Genomic DNA, 15,020 nt, shown 5'->3' on the forward strand with positions numbered 1-15,020 from the left:
ATTGAATTTTGTGAACTGAGCGAGCGAAGCGGGTGAAATCTACCAAACCTATCAGCGAAAATACATTTTTTGTTTGTATGTATGTTTGTAACGCTATAACTTTTGAGGATTATTCCAGTTTGTAGGGCATCAACATCGATCAAGTAGTTTTTTGATTTGTTGACAATTAATTAAATTAAAAATAAAATCAGAAGATTTATAACAAACTTTGCCGCGATAGAACTTAAACCCGTGCATATTTTTTTTAGTCGGACTCCTAACAGGTTCCACCATCGACTCTTTTATGCAACAACTTATCATAATCAATCATATAGGTAATGAAAATGAAAATCAAAAAATATTTTATTTGGAAACAAAAACAAGTACAATTTAAGTAACACATAGGATAACGATGACATCTGCAGAAGTTATGAAACTGTGTCGCAGATCTCAACGCCCACCTCCAGAAAACATTTATATAATGTGTTTCCTTAATCTTAGCACCTATGCCACATCCAGTTATATTTCTAAATCTACAAAAATCGACCCCGTCACCCCTCTGTCTGATATTATACATAGCCAAGTATATAAATAAATAAATATATACGGGACAAATTACACAGATTACTATTATTAATAACCTAGAACATTCTACTCGATATAAATTGTATTGTATACAGGAACAAAACACCGTACACACATATTTTCGTCACGTCTTCATCACTAACGCGGTTGGCAGAGCCAGTAGTCTCATAGACTCGAAGGCCACGTTAAACTCATAAATTGATGGTTTTACTGGATGGAATTGAAATTAAAAAAACAGTATGATGGGCCAGCAACCTGTCACTATTTAAATCTCAATTCTACCATTAAGCCGTACAGCTGAACGTGGCATTTAAGTTTTTTTTAAAGACCGTTGGCCCTGTCTACCCTGCAAGGGATATAGACGTGACAATATGCACAGCACGTATGTATGGAAATGAAACTTCTTTGCTCTCGGCCGAGTCAAAATTAACGATAGATATGGATTTTCGCTTATGACGTAATGTCTGGAGTCTGGCAGCTAGGTTTATTTGCCTCGTCTAGGTCATGTTGTCTGTTAGTCTGGTGCGTTTATCTCAAAAACTTCTCGCTGTAATGTGACCTTTCAAGGGTAATGAATAATTTTTCTTAAAAGAAAAACAAATATGTAGGTACTTTGAAAATACCAACTAGGTTGCTCTGTAGTCTGCATAAGAAATATTATGTCGGTATTTATAGTAAGTACAATACCATACAAATTTTATTTATTGCCCATACAAAAAATCATATGTAGTAGAAACATACATTATGAATATGTTGAGGCTGACTTAAGCTAAGCTTTTAATCTTCCAGCCAACTTTTGACAATCCAATGATTTAGTTATACAATCTTGATACTTAAGCTTCTTTGCAGGCGTTATGACATATATACCTACTTAATGTATGTAAATTACCTACTTTCAATGCATTAGTTAGGCTATGACGATTAAATAAAAAGCTTCATAAAAAAGTCTAAACCCCTTAGAATATCGAATTAATCATAAATAAATAAATAAAACCAAATATAAAAGTAGGTCAATAATAATGAGTAATTAAAAATAATACATGTATGCATCTATCTACATAAAACAATATTTAATAATAATTCCTACATAAAACAATAATTAATGAAACCACCAATACACTATGCTAATTTCGCCCGCCCCACCAACAGGCAGCGTGGCCGAGCGGTCTAAGGCGCTGGTTTTAGGCACCAGTCCGAAAGGGCGTGGGTTCGAATCCCACCGCTGTCAATACTTTTTTATTATTTTTAATGGCGAATATAATATTGAATCTTATTTTTGCAAATATTAACATAGGGTTAAATTACTTTATTTGTGGTTTTCAGCCTTTGATTTTTTTTATTAGTATTATGAGCCTGGTATTTAGCACGTTTTGTAATGAGACCCCTAAATGTATAATATTTTGTTTTACAAAACTATCAAACCTATAAGTATGAGAAAATTACAATTTTCTGAAATGCTATGCTGATTTTGTTACATTAATTTCTACGATAGTTTGTTATTTTTTTGGCTCTGTCAGTAAGGAAAAAGACTGGTTTATATTTAATGTTTGTTCTAAGTTTATCTACCTTCTAACACTTTCGTTTTACGTACATATTATGTATGTAAATAATAAATAAAAAAATATAGGTATATACATATATACGGGACAAATTACACGGATCGAGTTAGCCTCGAAGTAAGTTCGAGACTTGTGTTACGAGATACTAACTCAACGATACTTCATTTTATAATAAATAATAAATACTTAATAAAGATAAACATCCCCAACCCAGGCCAATCAGAAAAAGTTATTTTCTCATCACACCCTGGCCGGGATTCGAAACCGGGATCTCCGGTGTCACAGACAAGCGTACTACCTATTAGATATGTGTGCTTCTTTCCCGGAGGGGTAGGCAGGGACTTGATTATATTACTTGCTACGATACGATTCTTCCACGCGATCTCTTTTCGCAGCTTGCCATAAAACAAGTACTATTGAACTCATGTTCTCAGATTTTTCCAGTTTGATTTTATTGATCCTTCGAGGCTGACTCAATTTGTGTAATTTGTCCCATATATATATTTATGTGTGCCCGCGACTTCGTCCGCGTGGAATAGTTATTTTGGGCATCATTGAAGCCCTCAAGGATGAATAATTTCCCCCGTTTTTTCGCATTTTCCATTATTTCTTTACTCCTAATAGTCGCAGCGTGATGTTCTATAGCCTAAAGCCTTCCTCAATAAATGGGCTATTCAACGCAAAAATTATTTTTCAATTAGAACCAGTAGTTCCTAAGATTAGCGCGTTCAAACAAACAAACTCTTCAGCTTAGTATAGATTTAGGTATACTATCTCTTTTGTAAACGGCGACTAAAGGTATAGCCACACATTCCACAAGTTCAAGCTTCCATACTATGGTACCAAAGAAAAACATAGTGTGTGCCAGTTTCCCATGGAGATTGAGAAGTCTATCAAGGGAAAGGCTAATAAACGGGATTCTTCTTTTAGGCAATGAGCTAGCAACTTGCCACTATTTGAATCTCAATTCATTGGGCCACACAGCTGAACATTGTCCCTATATATGTGTAATATGTATTAAAACACATAGGAAAAGGAAATAAATTACAGGAACCACTGCCTTGAAAACAGATAAGAGATATAATTTTTTCCCATGCCTCTTTATTGACAAAACATGTACCAAAAAATCCCTGCTAAACTATAATAGACCCATACCAAACACAACAAAGTCCATATTACATCAACTTCATACCATTAACATGCAATATATCGTTATCATTCAACCAACAAAGTGTGTAAATGGCAATGACCCCTTATCAACTATTTACAGATCGGCGTCACGGCCGTGGCCTTTGAAATTAAAAAGAAAAAAATAATGTCTATGAAATAAAGTTAAAAATGACGATGAATTAAAAAATATATAAGTAAATAGGAAGTAGTGACGTTAATAAAAAAAAATGAGACACATAGATAACAATTTATAATTTATCATGTTTTTATGCCTTGCTTACAAAATTGGGATTCTTCATTAGGCGATGGGGTAGCAACCTGTCACTATTTGAATCTCAATCTTATCATCAAGTCAAATAGCTGAACATGGCCATTCAGTCTTTTCAAGAATGTTGGCATGTTGGGGGCCGCACAAAAAATTTAAATAATAAGAGTAAATGCCATTAAACATTTAGCAAATAATACTTCTCCTTTTGTTACTTAGTTGTTAAATGAAACAGAAAACATGTGAATGGGACATGGTTAAGTAATAACACATTCTACGAGTATTCAAAGTAAGCTTTGTATTGATTAAGACAAAAGCTCTCACACTTTCGTTTTCATTTGTGGCAAAAGTTATTCACATATCTTTTATCTTACTAACTTTTACAAGCACCTTCGCCCGCGCAAATTTACCGCCACCTACAAAAAAAATATAGATTTTTCCCAGGATGAAAAGCACCCTATATTATATAGTTATATAAATTACAATTCCATCATCAAGCCATAGAGCTGATTGTGGCCTTTCTGTACTCTCAAGGCTGTTGGCTCTGTCTTCCCCCAACAGATATAGACCCACTTATAAGTATAAAAATCTTGCATGAATATGCTATTTTTTTGTCCATACAATGTTTTGTCGTCTAGGGAAAAGTAGAAGGCACGCGCGAGAGGTCGCCTACGCGTTGGACCAAGTCTATTACGGTCCAGTCCATTAACCTGTGCAGTAGGATAACTTCAAGTAGAGAAAAATGGCGTCGTGCACTTTCTCAACTTGATGACCAGAGTCAAGAGTGTATTAATGAAGAAGATAATTCAATTTCAATTTTTTTTTTTGCGTTATATGACACATCATGGTGTTAAATTTATATGTATACCAGATCTTCACATTTACCCTTTTGGATGTTGCAAACGTGAAACTGTATCTATATTTTACACTACATCTTTGAATCAAAAAATCAGGTGACTCAAGAACATTATATTACTAAGTGTTGTGTTGCAATTAGCTAAGTTGTAAAAAAGTATCACGATACAGACAAGCTAATTTACTAGAGTTAATTAAGATGCAACATTTTAAAGCTGTTAGCTATGATTTGAAGGTTGCAATCTTCATGATGTAATGTGCGATAACCAATTCTTACAATCATATCATGGTTAAATAATTTATATGTGTAGTATTTAATTCCCAGCACACTTTCCCACTTGTGGCTTTACCATACAATTATACAGTTACCATACATGAGCCGAATCATGTTCCGAGTGCACTTGCAGACTGCTCTTGCCACTTTGACTGCCTTCAAAATCTATTTAGTTCATAACCAGTACAAGTTAATTAGAGGGTAGACTAATGTGCACCTCTAACCATGATTCAACATTGGGCACCCTTGTAGGGAAGACAAAGTCAACAGACTTAAAAAGAACAAAAGGCCATGTTCACTTGTATGGCATTATGATGGAATTGAGAGATTCAAATAGTGACAGGTTGCTAGCCCATCACCTGTAAGAGGATCATAATGATACACAATATATAAATTCAATTTCCAATACCTGATTGCAAATCATGAAAAATTATTTGATATGGAGCTACTTATGATCCATTTTTATGAACTATTCATTAAGCAATGACTCTCAGACATGACTTGGGATTGAGGAAGTGAAATGAAAACAAAACAAACCTTGATGACTCATTTTGTCATAAAACCAGATGGCTGGCAGAGGCAGTTAATAAAATGGAACATTTATTAAAAAATATAAAAAAAAAGTTTATCGCCGCGTACATCCGAAAATATATTGAGCGTGCATTCAAAATAGTTTTACTTTTTTTTTGAACACAAATGTAGCAAAGCAGCGATAATTGACTTAATTGGGTACTACGTACGTAAACATATGTGATTGGAATATGGAATTATCAATATTATTATGTATTCAATGTTTTTTAAAGAAGCAGTAAAAAATCCGAACTTACTTTTTACAAGCTGCTAGCGATGACAACCGAGGCGCCTCCGAAAGATGAAACCACTGTTCTCAACTATACCACATGGGTATTCACAAAACTGCACTAAACAGAACGAAACAACGTATTCACAACACTTTAAACTCACAAAAACATCCTTTCACGTCCATTTTGTGCGATAATTTCAATTAATTATTTACATTTCTAATCACATGTTATACAGTTTGTACCTGATTGGTGATAATGTTTGTAAAGCGCTATTTTCTTTCGTTTATCATGATCGAACATAGGCACTATGCATCACACGCAACACAGAAATTAGAAAACAAAAAGTTCTATGTAGAGAAACAGATACATTCGGATGAAAAAGCAATAAAACAACAACATCAGCGGCGGTCGAGGAAGGAAGCTTTCTTTCCCGAGCTCAATCGTTCGTTTCACTGACTGACATATAAAATTAGGTGTTGCTATATGCAATTATTATTTTTTACTTTATGTTACCCCAATATTAGGGTACTTAATGAATTACCTATTTATTTAATTTAATTAAGTACACAAGGTGATGAACTCCATGACATACGGCATTCACTGCCAATCGAACCTGAAATTGTTTAAGGGGATTTGCAAACTGGAAAAAATTTGAATATGGATAAAACTTCAAGATAAAATACACTGACTCGAAAATTATTTATATATTGCTTGTAAATTGATTTAATCTAAATAAATAATATGGAAGAGGACACTGTCTCTGTGACTAACAAATCAACGTATACCCAGTCTAGCCTCAGATTAGAAAGTTGGTTTGATATGTAGGTAGATTCCCTTTGGTCTAGGAACACAACAGGCGAGGATTCTTGTGAGAGGAAACTAATGATTCATGGTTTCATGTATGGGCATATTTGCCCACGGCTTCGCTCACGCACATTGTTGGTTATCGCAATTCTACGGGAACAATGTTTTTCCGGGGAGTTAAGGATGTCCTTCTCAGTATTTCTAATGGCCCTAAGTATGCTTTGTACAGCTTTTGCCCGCGAATTTATACGAACAATGACTGATTTTCCCGTTCCCGTGAGAATTTCGGGGAATCCTATTGGTGTTCCTTAGACCTTATTTAAGAAAACGAGCTGGCTTTTTATTGTATATCATAGCATAACGTATCATACAATTCATCGCATAGAAAACATTATTAAAGAATATTACTCAAAAATATGGGAGTTTTTCATATAATAGTAACCCTACCACCACACCCCAAGCAGGAGCAGCAATGTCACTGTCATTTGTGTTAGCGCCATCTAGCAGATTATTGTATTACCACGAAGTATTTCAATGTGTTTCTTAGTAAAAATCAAAGAAATTGTACTCAAGCAGTAAATAAATACAAATGCAAATTAATATTATTACATTACAATGCTAGATGGCACTAAACACAATTTTTAAAAATATTATATAAACATCCAAGACCCAGGCCAATCGGAAAAAATTCGTTTCTCCCAATGCCATGGCGGGGATTCGAACTTGGGACCTCCGTTACCACAGACAAGAATCAGCGTAAAATATTTAATAAGTAGTTACATACTTATATCACGTTTATATCACAAGACAGACCCGATAGTCTCAAAAAGTTTAAAAGGTCAGCTGTATGGCTTTATAATTAAGATTCAAATAGCGACTTGCTAGCTCATCGCTTAGATGAATCCTTCCCACCTTAGACCTCATCTTGCTTACCATCAGGCAGGTTGAGGTCAAGCGCACCTAATCTTATTAAAATAAATTCTATCTAAGTATATAAGTGTTTATTATCTATACATTTATTATAAAGCCGAAGAGTTTGTTTGTTTGTTTGAACGCGATACCTAATCTCAGGAACCAACTACTGGTTCGAATTGAAAAATTCATGTTGTGTTGAAAAGACCATTTATCGAGGAAGGCTTTCGGCTATACAACATCACGCTGCAACTATTAGGAGCGAAAAAATAATGGAGAATGTGAAAAAAATTAGGAAAGTTATTCATCCTTGAGGGCTTCAATGATGCCCAAAATAACTGTACCACGCGGACGAAGTCGCGGGCATGGCTAGTAAAATTTTACATCGTTGAGTTAGTATCTCGTAACACATGTCCCGAACCTACTTTAAGGCTAACTTAATCTGTGTATTTTGTCCTGTATATAGGTATTTACTTATATTGATTACTTATTTACGCTTTTGCAAATTTTTTTTGCATCACTTTATTATACCTACATATTAATGAGAAATACAATAATATAATTAAAATTAAATGTTGTTCGGAACATTTGTCATACCTTCACGGTTCTCGCCTTGGCTTAGTACTTGCTTACCCCACTGTGTCAAAAATAAGGTAAGGTTATGATTATGTTACGATTCATAGATATAACTGTGTACGACCAACCGCATATCAAATTTATCTTCTACTAGCTGACCCGCGCAACTTCGTTTGCGTGTATCCCGCTACTTCGACAAATACAGTCAACGCACCAACACATACCTATTGGATACTAATTTTCAATTCACAATAACTTCTCTTTCCCTTAACCGCGTTTAAAATATTAAAATGTTTTTTGGTTTCTGTGACTCTTCTTTGATCGCCCCCCCTATCAGTTTTTGGAAAAAATATTTAAGTAATGTACAGATTTTTTTTTGTCTTATAGGGACGCTGCCCCCGCCGCCGCGGCCGGCCCGTACCGTGCCGCAATACTAATATCGTGATATCTCCTAAACTATATATCTAAATAACACACTGTAAACTGCAAAAATAATCTAAATTAAATGCTCGTGATGATGAACTTACTTATTTTGATAAGGATATATGTATTATTGGTTATATCACCAGTTAAACATCACCCAACGAATTAAATGTTTTTTTTAATACAGAAAAGTAGTTTTTGTGACTTAAATAAAAAAGCTGGATATATGTCATCGCGGACTTTTTTGTAGAACTAATAAAGACCAATGTTTTTGCTATACATTGTTCTTACTTGTATCCAACGGTATAAGCGGCGCACGCACAAATGCAATCTTCAATTAGATTTTTTTTCTGACTTCTTGGACATAAATCGCTATAACTCAGCTAATATAGTTTCAATGTATTTCAATTATATATAAAAACCTGTCGGAGAAAATACTCTTTCTATTAGTGAAAACCGCATCAAAATCCGTTGCGTAGTTTTAAAGTTTTATGCATACGAAGGGACTACAGACAAAATGGGCGACTTTGTTTTATACTATGTAGTGATTTAGGCTCTCATATGCCTTAAAGAATATTTTATCACGAATCCAAATTAAATTATAAATTCGAAAGTGAGTTTATTTGTTACCACTATTATGTTATCTACCGAATTAATCTTTTTGAAATATCACGTACCAGCGACCCGCCCCGGCTTCGCACGGATGCACAGCCGATACTAAATATATATCTATTAGAACTAACTAAAGGACCGCGTAAAGCGGCTAAGTCTTGCTTCCAGCAAAAGTGTCACTTCTGCCTGCAGTCCCGGGCCGTGCAGCAGAAATCGTAACCAAACAAACAAACAAACAAAGTTTTCCTCTTTATAATATTAGTGGAGATAAGTAATTAAGAATCTGGAGTAGGACATAGTTGGTACCTTTCATCCCGTGGGATTTGCGAAAAACTTGTATTCTTTTGTAGTTGGCGCTAAATTCGTCTCTATTTGTAGGTGGCGTTTAATGCATACGTAGTACGTACGTATGTAGGTTTGCAAATGTTTTAGCTTTTTTGTAGAAGACGTTAAATTCGTTTCTTTTTGTAGATGGCGGTTAATTCGCGAGTTAAAATCGCTGCAAATTAAACATACATATAATCACGTCTATCCCTTGCGGAGTAGACAGAGCCAAGTCTTGTAAAGACTGATAGGCTACGCTCAGCTATTTGCCGTGGTTCCCGGCACCAATAGAAAAAAGAATAGGAGGATTATTATAGGATTATTACATACATTATTGTCTGCACATAGATAAAGGATTCCAATTAAAGGTAGGCAGGGTAATCAGAAACTATGGACTTCCAATGCTAACTTTCATACTAAACTACTTAATAAAATGTTAAAAGTTATGACTTGGACACCATTTGTTAATATTATAATATAAATATAATATAAGCAGGCACAGAATAGGCGCGTAACCGACTTTCTACTTGCATTCATGAGTCATTGGTGTTGGGGCCACGAAAAATGCGATATTGTTCTTCTTCCTCTTGGCCTTTAGTCCCGGTTGCATCCTCACCTCTCTGGAAAGGAGCCCGGGGTATGCCTTTAATTGCGTGAGTCAGGTTTTTACACGAAGCGACTCCCATCACTATTGGATGTTACCTACAAGTTATATACATATAGGTACGTCTATATTCCTTGCGGGGTAGACCAGAGCCAACAGTCTCGAAAAGACTGATAGGCCACGTTCAGCTGTTTGGCTTAATGATAGAATTGAGATTCAAATAGTGACAGGTTACTAACTCATCGCCTAAAAAGAGAATCGCAAGTTTATAAGCCTAACCCTTAGTCACATTTTACGATCACTAATTCTACTAATTTAGATACTCTCGTGATCAGGATGCAACCGGGTAGGCAAATGAAAATCGCGAGTTTCATAGCCCCACAATGTAATCATATACCCCACGGAATTATGTAACAATGAATGAAATTGACCGTGCAGTTTCCGGCCAGAGAGAGTATGACAAAATCTTCCTGTTAATGTCGTAGGAGGCGACTATGGTACATCGTGTTGCAGTTTTAGCTTTGTTCCGTTTCTAGTGTCCTGTCGTCAGTTTTTTTTGTAGTTTTGGAGAAAATAATAGAAGAATGTAACAAGTTGAATAAAAGTAGGTTGACCAAGCAAATATACAAGGAGATTGTGGAGGGAAAGGTCGGAGTGGGAAGGCCTAGACGAACGTACCTTGATCAAATTAAGGACGTCCTGGTAAAGGGTCAGGTCAAAAGTACCCGAAACCGCCGAGCTTGCATGAAGAGAGTCATGAATGTGGATGAAGCGAAGGCAAGTGGAAAGATGTGGTCTCTGCGTACCGCTCTGGGAAAAAGGCGTGATTCTATGTATTAATTTGTATGTATGTAGGTATTTCCATTGATTAAAGCTTAGTCACTTATAATTTATTTTATTCTCTTCGGAGAACATACAGTCATCATCAATTAAAAGTTAACTCTAACTAACTTTACTAATCAATTAAATATCTATGTTGGTTTGAATATAGAAAATATAGTTATTTTGTACGATCTGCTACATCTATACTTATATTATAAAGCTGAAGAGTTTGTTTGTTTGTTTGTTTGAACGGGTAAATCTCAGAAACTACTGATTCAATTGAAAAATTCTTTTTGTGTTGAATATACCATTAATCGAGGAAGGCTTAAGGCTATATAACATCATGCTGCAACTATAAGGAGCAAATAAATAAAGAAAAATGAGAAAAATAACGGGGACAATTATTCATCCTTGAGGGCTTCATTGATGCCCAAAACAACTATTCCACGCGGACGAAGTCGCGGGCACAGCTAGTTATTTGAGAAAGATCTCTCAATTTAAGTGCCGATTACTTTATTTTACTTTTACGAACAGCTTACATGCTTTCTTATTTACATCTTTCTTTATAATATTATGAGGCAATTGTCCCACATTTTTATAACTCATTTTAACAACCATAATGTTATATAATTAATTAGTTTGTTAAATTACGTTTTACTTATATCATTTGTATCTACCAGAATGCCGTGGTGGTTCCCAGCACCAAAAAAAAAAAAGAATAGTACCACTCCATCTCGAACCCATGGCTGTCGTAAAAGGCGAGTAAGGGATAGGCTTATAAACTTGAGATTCTTCTTTTAGGCGATGGGCTAGCAACCTGTCACTATTTGAATGTCAATCCTATCATTAAGCCAAGAAGCTCAACGTGGCCTATGAGTCTTTTCGAGACTGTTGGCGAAGCTACTCAAGGGGGGCAAGTGAATATAGACGTGACGTATGTATGTATCTACGAGAATATGTTTTCCAGTACGTTAGAAGCTCTGTCCACTCAAGGGGGGCAAGTGAATATAGACGTGACGTATAAGTTGTTTAACTTTGTATGTTACTCTGAAAAAAAATGAATGAACTGACACGAGATGATATAGTTTTGCCCGCATTTGTACACTTCTTCCTCCCGGCTTTAGTCCCGGTTGCATCCTCACCACTCTGGAGAGGAGCCCGGGGTAAACCCTTGACCATGGATCCTGGATTGGGTAAGTCAGGTTTTTACACGGAGCGAAGTACGTAACTTCGCCCTTATTAAAATAAATTAATCTTTAATTATTTATTTCATCTTTAAAAAGTGTGAGGTTTCGTGTGCTGATGAAATTAATTTCAGACAAAAATTATACAAATATACTTATTAGGTATATGTACGTCACGTCTACATCCCTTACGAGTAGACAGAGCTAACGTCTCGAAAAAACTGATAGGTTATATTCTTAATGGCATAATATTATTTAATCACATTTTTGAGATCAGTGTCGATTTATTAAAATAAAAAAAACACCTGTTACTGCATTTTTTTTAAATATTTTTAATGTACTGATAATCCTTCTAATATTATTCATGCGAAAAGTGAGTATGTCAGGATGTCAGTATGGATGTTTGTTACTCTGTCACGCAAAAACTACTGAACCGATTACGATGAAATTTGGTATGCAGGTAGCTGAAGACCCGGAATAACATATAGGCTACTTTATCCCGGAGTTCCCGCGGGATTGATAGGACTTCCATGCGGGCGAAGTCGCGGGTGGCCTCTAGTAATGTTATATTTTTTCTATGATGCTTTTATTTCCCTTTGATAAATGCTCATGACTAATCCTTTACCACGGATTTTAAAACTTGTTTAATTAACAATTAGAATATTCCATTTAGATTAGAACAATTGGTAATTATGGTGTATTATACTGCGTCTTCTGTTATATAAACAAGCAAAAACAGTTCTGTAACATAATTCAAACAGCTTAGCGTGGCCTTCTGTCTTTTCAAGACTGTTGGCTCTGTCTGCCTTGCAGGAGATATAGACGTGATTAAATGTATGTATGTATATAAGAATGAAAAAATATTGTATTATCTTTGTACTGTCTGCTTCATAATACTTGTAAATAACATCACACATCTATACCCCCAGCGGGGTAGACAGAGCAAACAGTCACCAAAAAACTGGAAGGCCACTTTCAGCTGTTTGTCTTAATGATAGGATTGAATTTCAAATTCTTTTTCGACGTCCATGGGAAAGAGATGGAGTGGTCCTATTCTTTTTTTCTATTTGTGCCGGTAACCACACGGCACTATACTTGCAAATCTATGCTTTATTCAGGTAACTTTCCGATGCTAATCGCCTTACTTCATATTCATGAGCGTTATGTTAGCCGTATCATATTTAATGACCTAACAGACACACCCGGTTTTACTTGTTATCTTGTCTGTTCGTCGGGTTATATGTATGACATACATACATATATATATATAATCACGTCTGTTTCGCTTGCAAGGTATCAGAGCCAACAGTCTTGAAAAGATTGAAAAGCCTGCGAAAATCCCGGTCCTGCGAAGATTAACGTCGACGTCACATACTCCCTGTTGCAATCTAACTTTCTGCCAAATTTCATATTTATTGGCTCAGTAGTTTTTGAGATTACCTACGTGATTAGTGAATAGCTTTTCATCACTACATATGTATTCTATAAAATAAAAGTCACCCTATTTTCTCTGCCAAGTTGTGGTCGGAATTGTTATTGTTTGTAATATTGGAAAGAGGGTTTTCTGAGGAATTTCTCTGCCTACCCCTTCCCCGGATTCAAAGCCTTTGCAAATATGAGTTTTTTAGTCATAATATGTACATATTCCCACTAAATATACCTACAATAGCTACGATCAAGTCAATAAAACTATACATTCTGATTGCGACACCTTCTCACACATTTGTACCGATTATAGAGGTAGAATAAATTAAATATTTGATTTCTATTAGAGTGCGCATACAGTCCCCGTGGCATCGCGAAAAACTATCGCTGTCCCTTTCATACGTCATAATAAAAAGCGAAACAGCGATAGGTAATCGCGCGATATGAACGGCGTAGCGCTTGCCACGATACCTGGGCTGCTGCTTACAGATCCCCATTGACCTCCGGTTTTATCTATACTAATATTATAAAGTTGAAGTGTTTGTTTGTTTGTTTGAACGCGCCAATCTTAGGAACTTCTGGTTCGAATTGAAAAATTCTTTTTGTGTTGAAGAGACCATTTATCGAGGAACGCTTTAGGCTTATTATATAAAATCACGCTGCAAGGAGCGAAGAAATAATGGAGAATGTGAAAAAAATCGAGGAAAATTATTTGAATCTTTGAGGGCTTCAATGACGCCCAAAATAACTATTCGTGTGTATTTGTGAATTAAAGCCCAAAGCTTTCGCTGACTTTTTTATGGCAGCTTCAGTTTCGTATAATTGTTATCCAAAGTGCCGTGTGGTTCCCGGCACCAATATAAAAATAGAATAGGACCACTCCGTCTCGTTCCCATGGATGTCGTAAAAGGCGACTCAAGGATAGGCTAATAAACTTGGGATTCTTCTTTTAGGCGATTTGCAAGCAACCTGCCACTATTTTAATTTTAGTTCTATACTTACGCCGTACAGCTGAACGTGGTATTTTAGGTTTTTCAAGATTGTTGGCTCTTTCTATCCTGTAAGAGATAAATACGTGATTATATGTTTGTATGTATTTATTTATTTAAACTTTATGCACGTAAAATGTACAAGGCATTACACATATAATATATTATATCTATCTATCGCCACAAGTCACAAAAATAAAAAAAAAGAATAGACGCTATCAGTTATAAACAGCGAACAACTTAAATCGCGCAAGCAAAGATTTCACGGATTGGAGCTATATATGCAACCTCCGACACAACATCACCGAAGCTGCGATTCCCTTATTCCCTTGGCATAACACCTAGCCTGGCGGAAGATCTTCTCTTTGGTGGCGATCGAGCCGAATCATCGCACCCGCTATATGAATAATACATACATACATACATAAATCTACCTCTTTACCGGAGGGGTAGGCTACCACTTGCCACGATCTTTGCATACTTCCTTCGCTTCATCCACATTCATAACTCTCTTCATGCAAGCTCGGCGGTTTCGGGTACTTTTGACCTGACTCTTTACCAGGACGTCCTTTATATAAATAATAGGATACACAAAACACTTATTTATTATACTTGCTAATTTTTTTTAGATAAAGAAATTTGGAAGTTCGATCCGTGATCAGTGCATACTCTAAGACCGATGTCAGTTCAATGATTCCTACCAATTCAATTCAAACATAATTTTTTTATGTCTTTGAAACAATGAGAAGTGAAAGGATATAAGATTTCATTTATTGTGTACGATTATGATAAAAAAGGTCGTGTATGTTATTGCGATATTGATATAGACAAACAGACAGACAAACAGACAGACAA

General features: G+C 35.6%; 1 protein-coding gene and 1 non-coding gene across 6 annotated transcripts in view; one reads left to right on the forward strand and one right to left on the reverse strand.

The window, feature by feature from the left end:
* LOC106142097 (ankyrin repeat domain-containing protein 50) overlaps window positions 1-5,927 on the reverse strand; it is a 76,516-nt gene extending 70,589 nt beyond the window's left edge. For all 5 annotated transcript variants that reach the window (XM_060952872.1, XM_060952869.1, XM_060952870.1 and 2 more), the window contains exon 1: window positions 5,515-5,927. The gene's annotated coding sequence lies outside the window, so the exon portion shown is untranslated. The remainder of the gene's footprint in view (window positions 1-5,514) is intronic.
* Trnal-uag (transfer RNA leucine (anticodon UAG)) lies at window positions 1,713-1,792 on the forward strand. The gene has a single exon. It is a non-coding gene; the product is annotated as a tRNA-Leu (tRNA).
* Window positions 5,928-15,020: the final 9,093 nt, after the last annotated feature.

The sequence above is a fragment of the Amyelois transitella genome, chromosome 30, assembly GCF_032362555.1.
Source record: "Amyelois transitella isolate CPQ chromosome 30, ilAmyTran1.1, whole genome shotgun sequence".
Classification (NCBI taxonomy): domain Eukaryota; kingdom Metazoa; phylum Arthropoda; class Insecta; order Lepidoptera; family Pyralidae; genus Amyelois; species Amyelois transitella.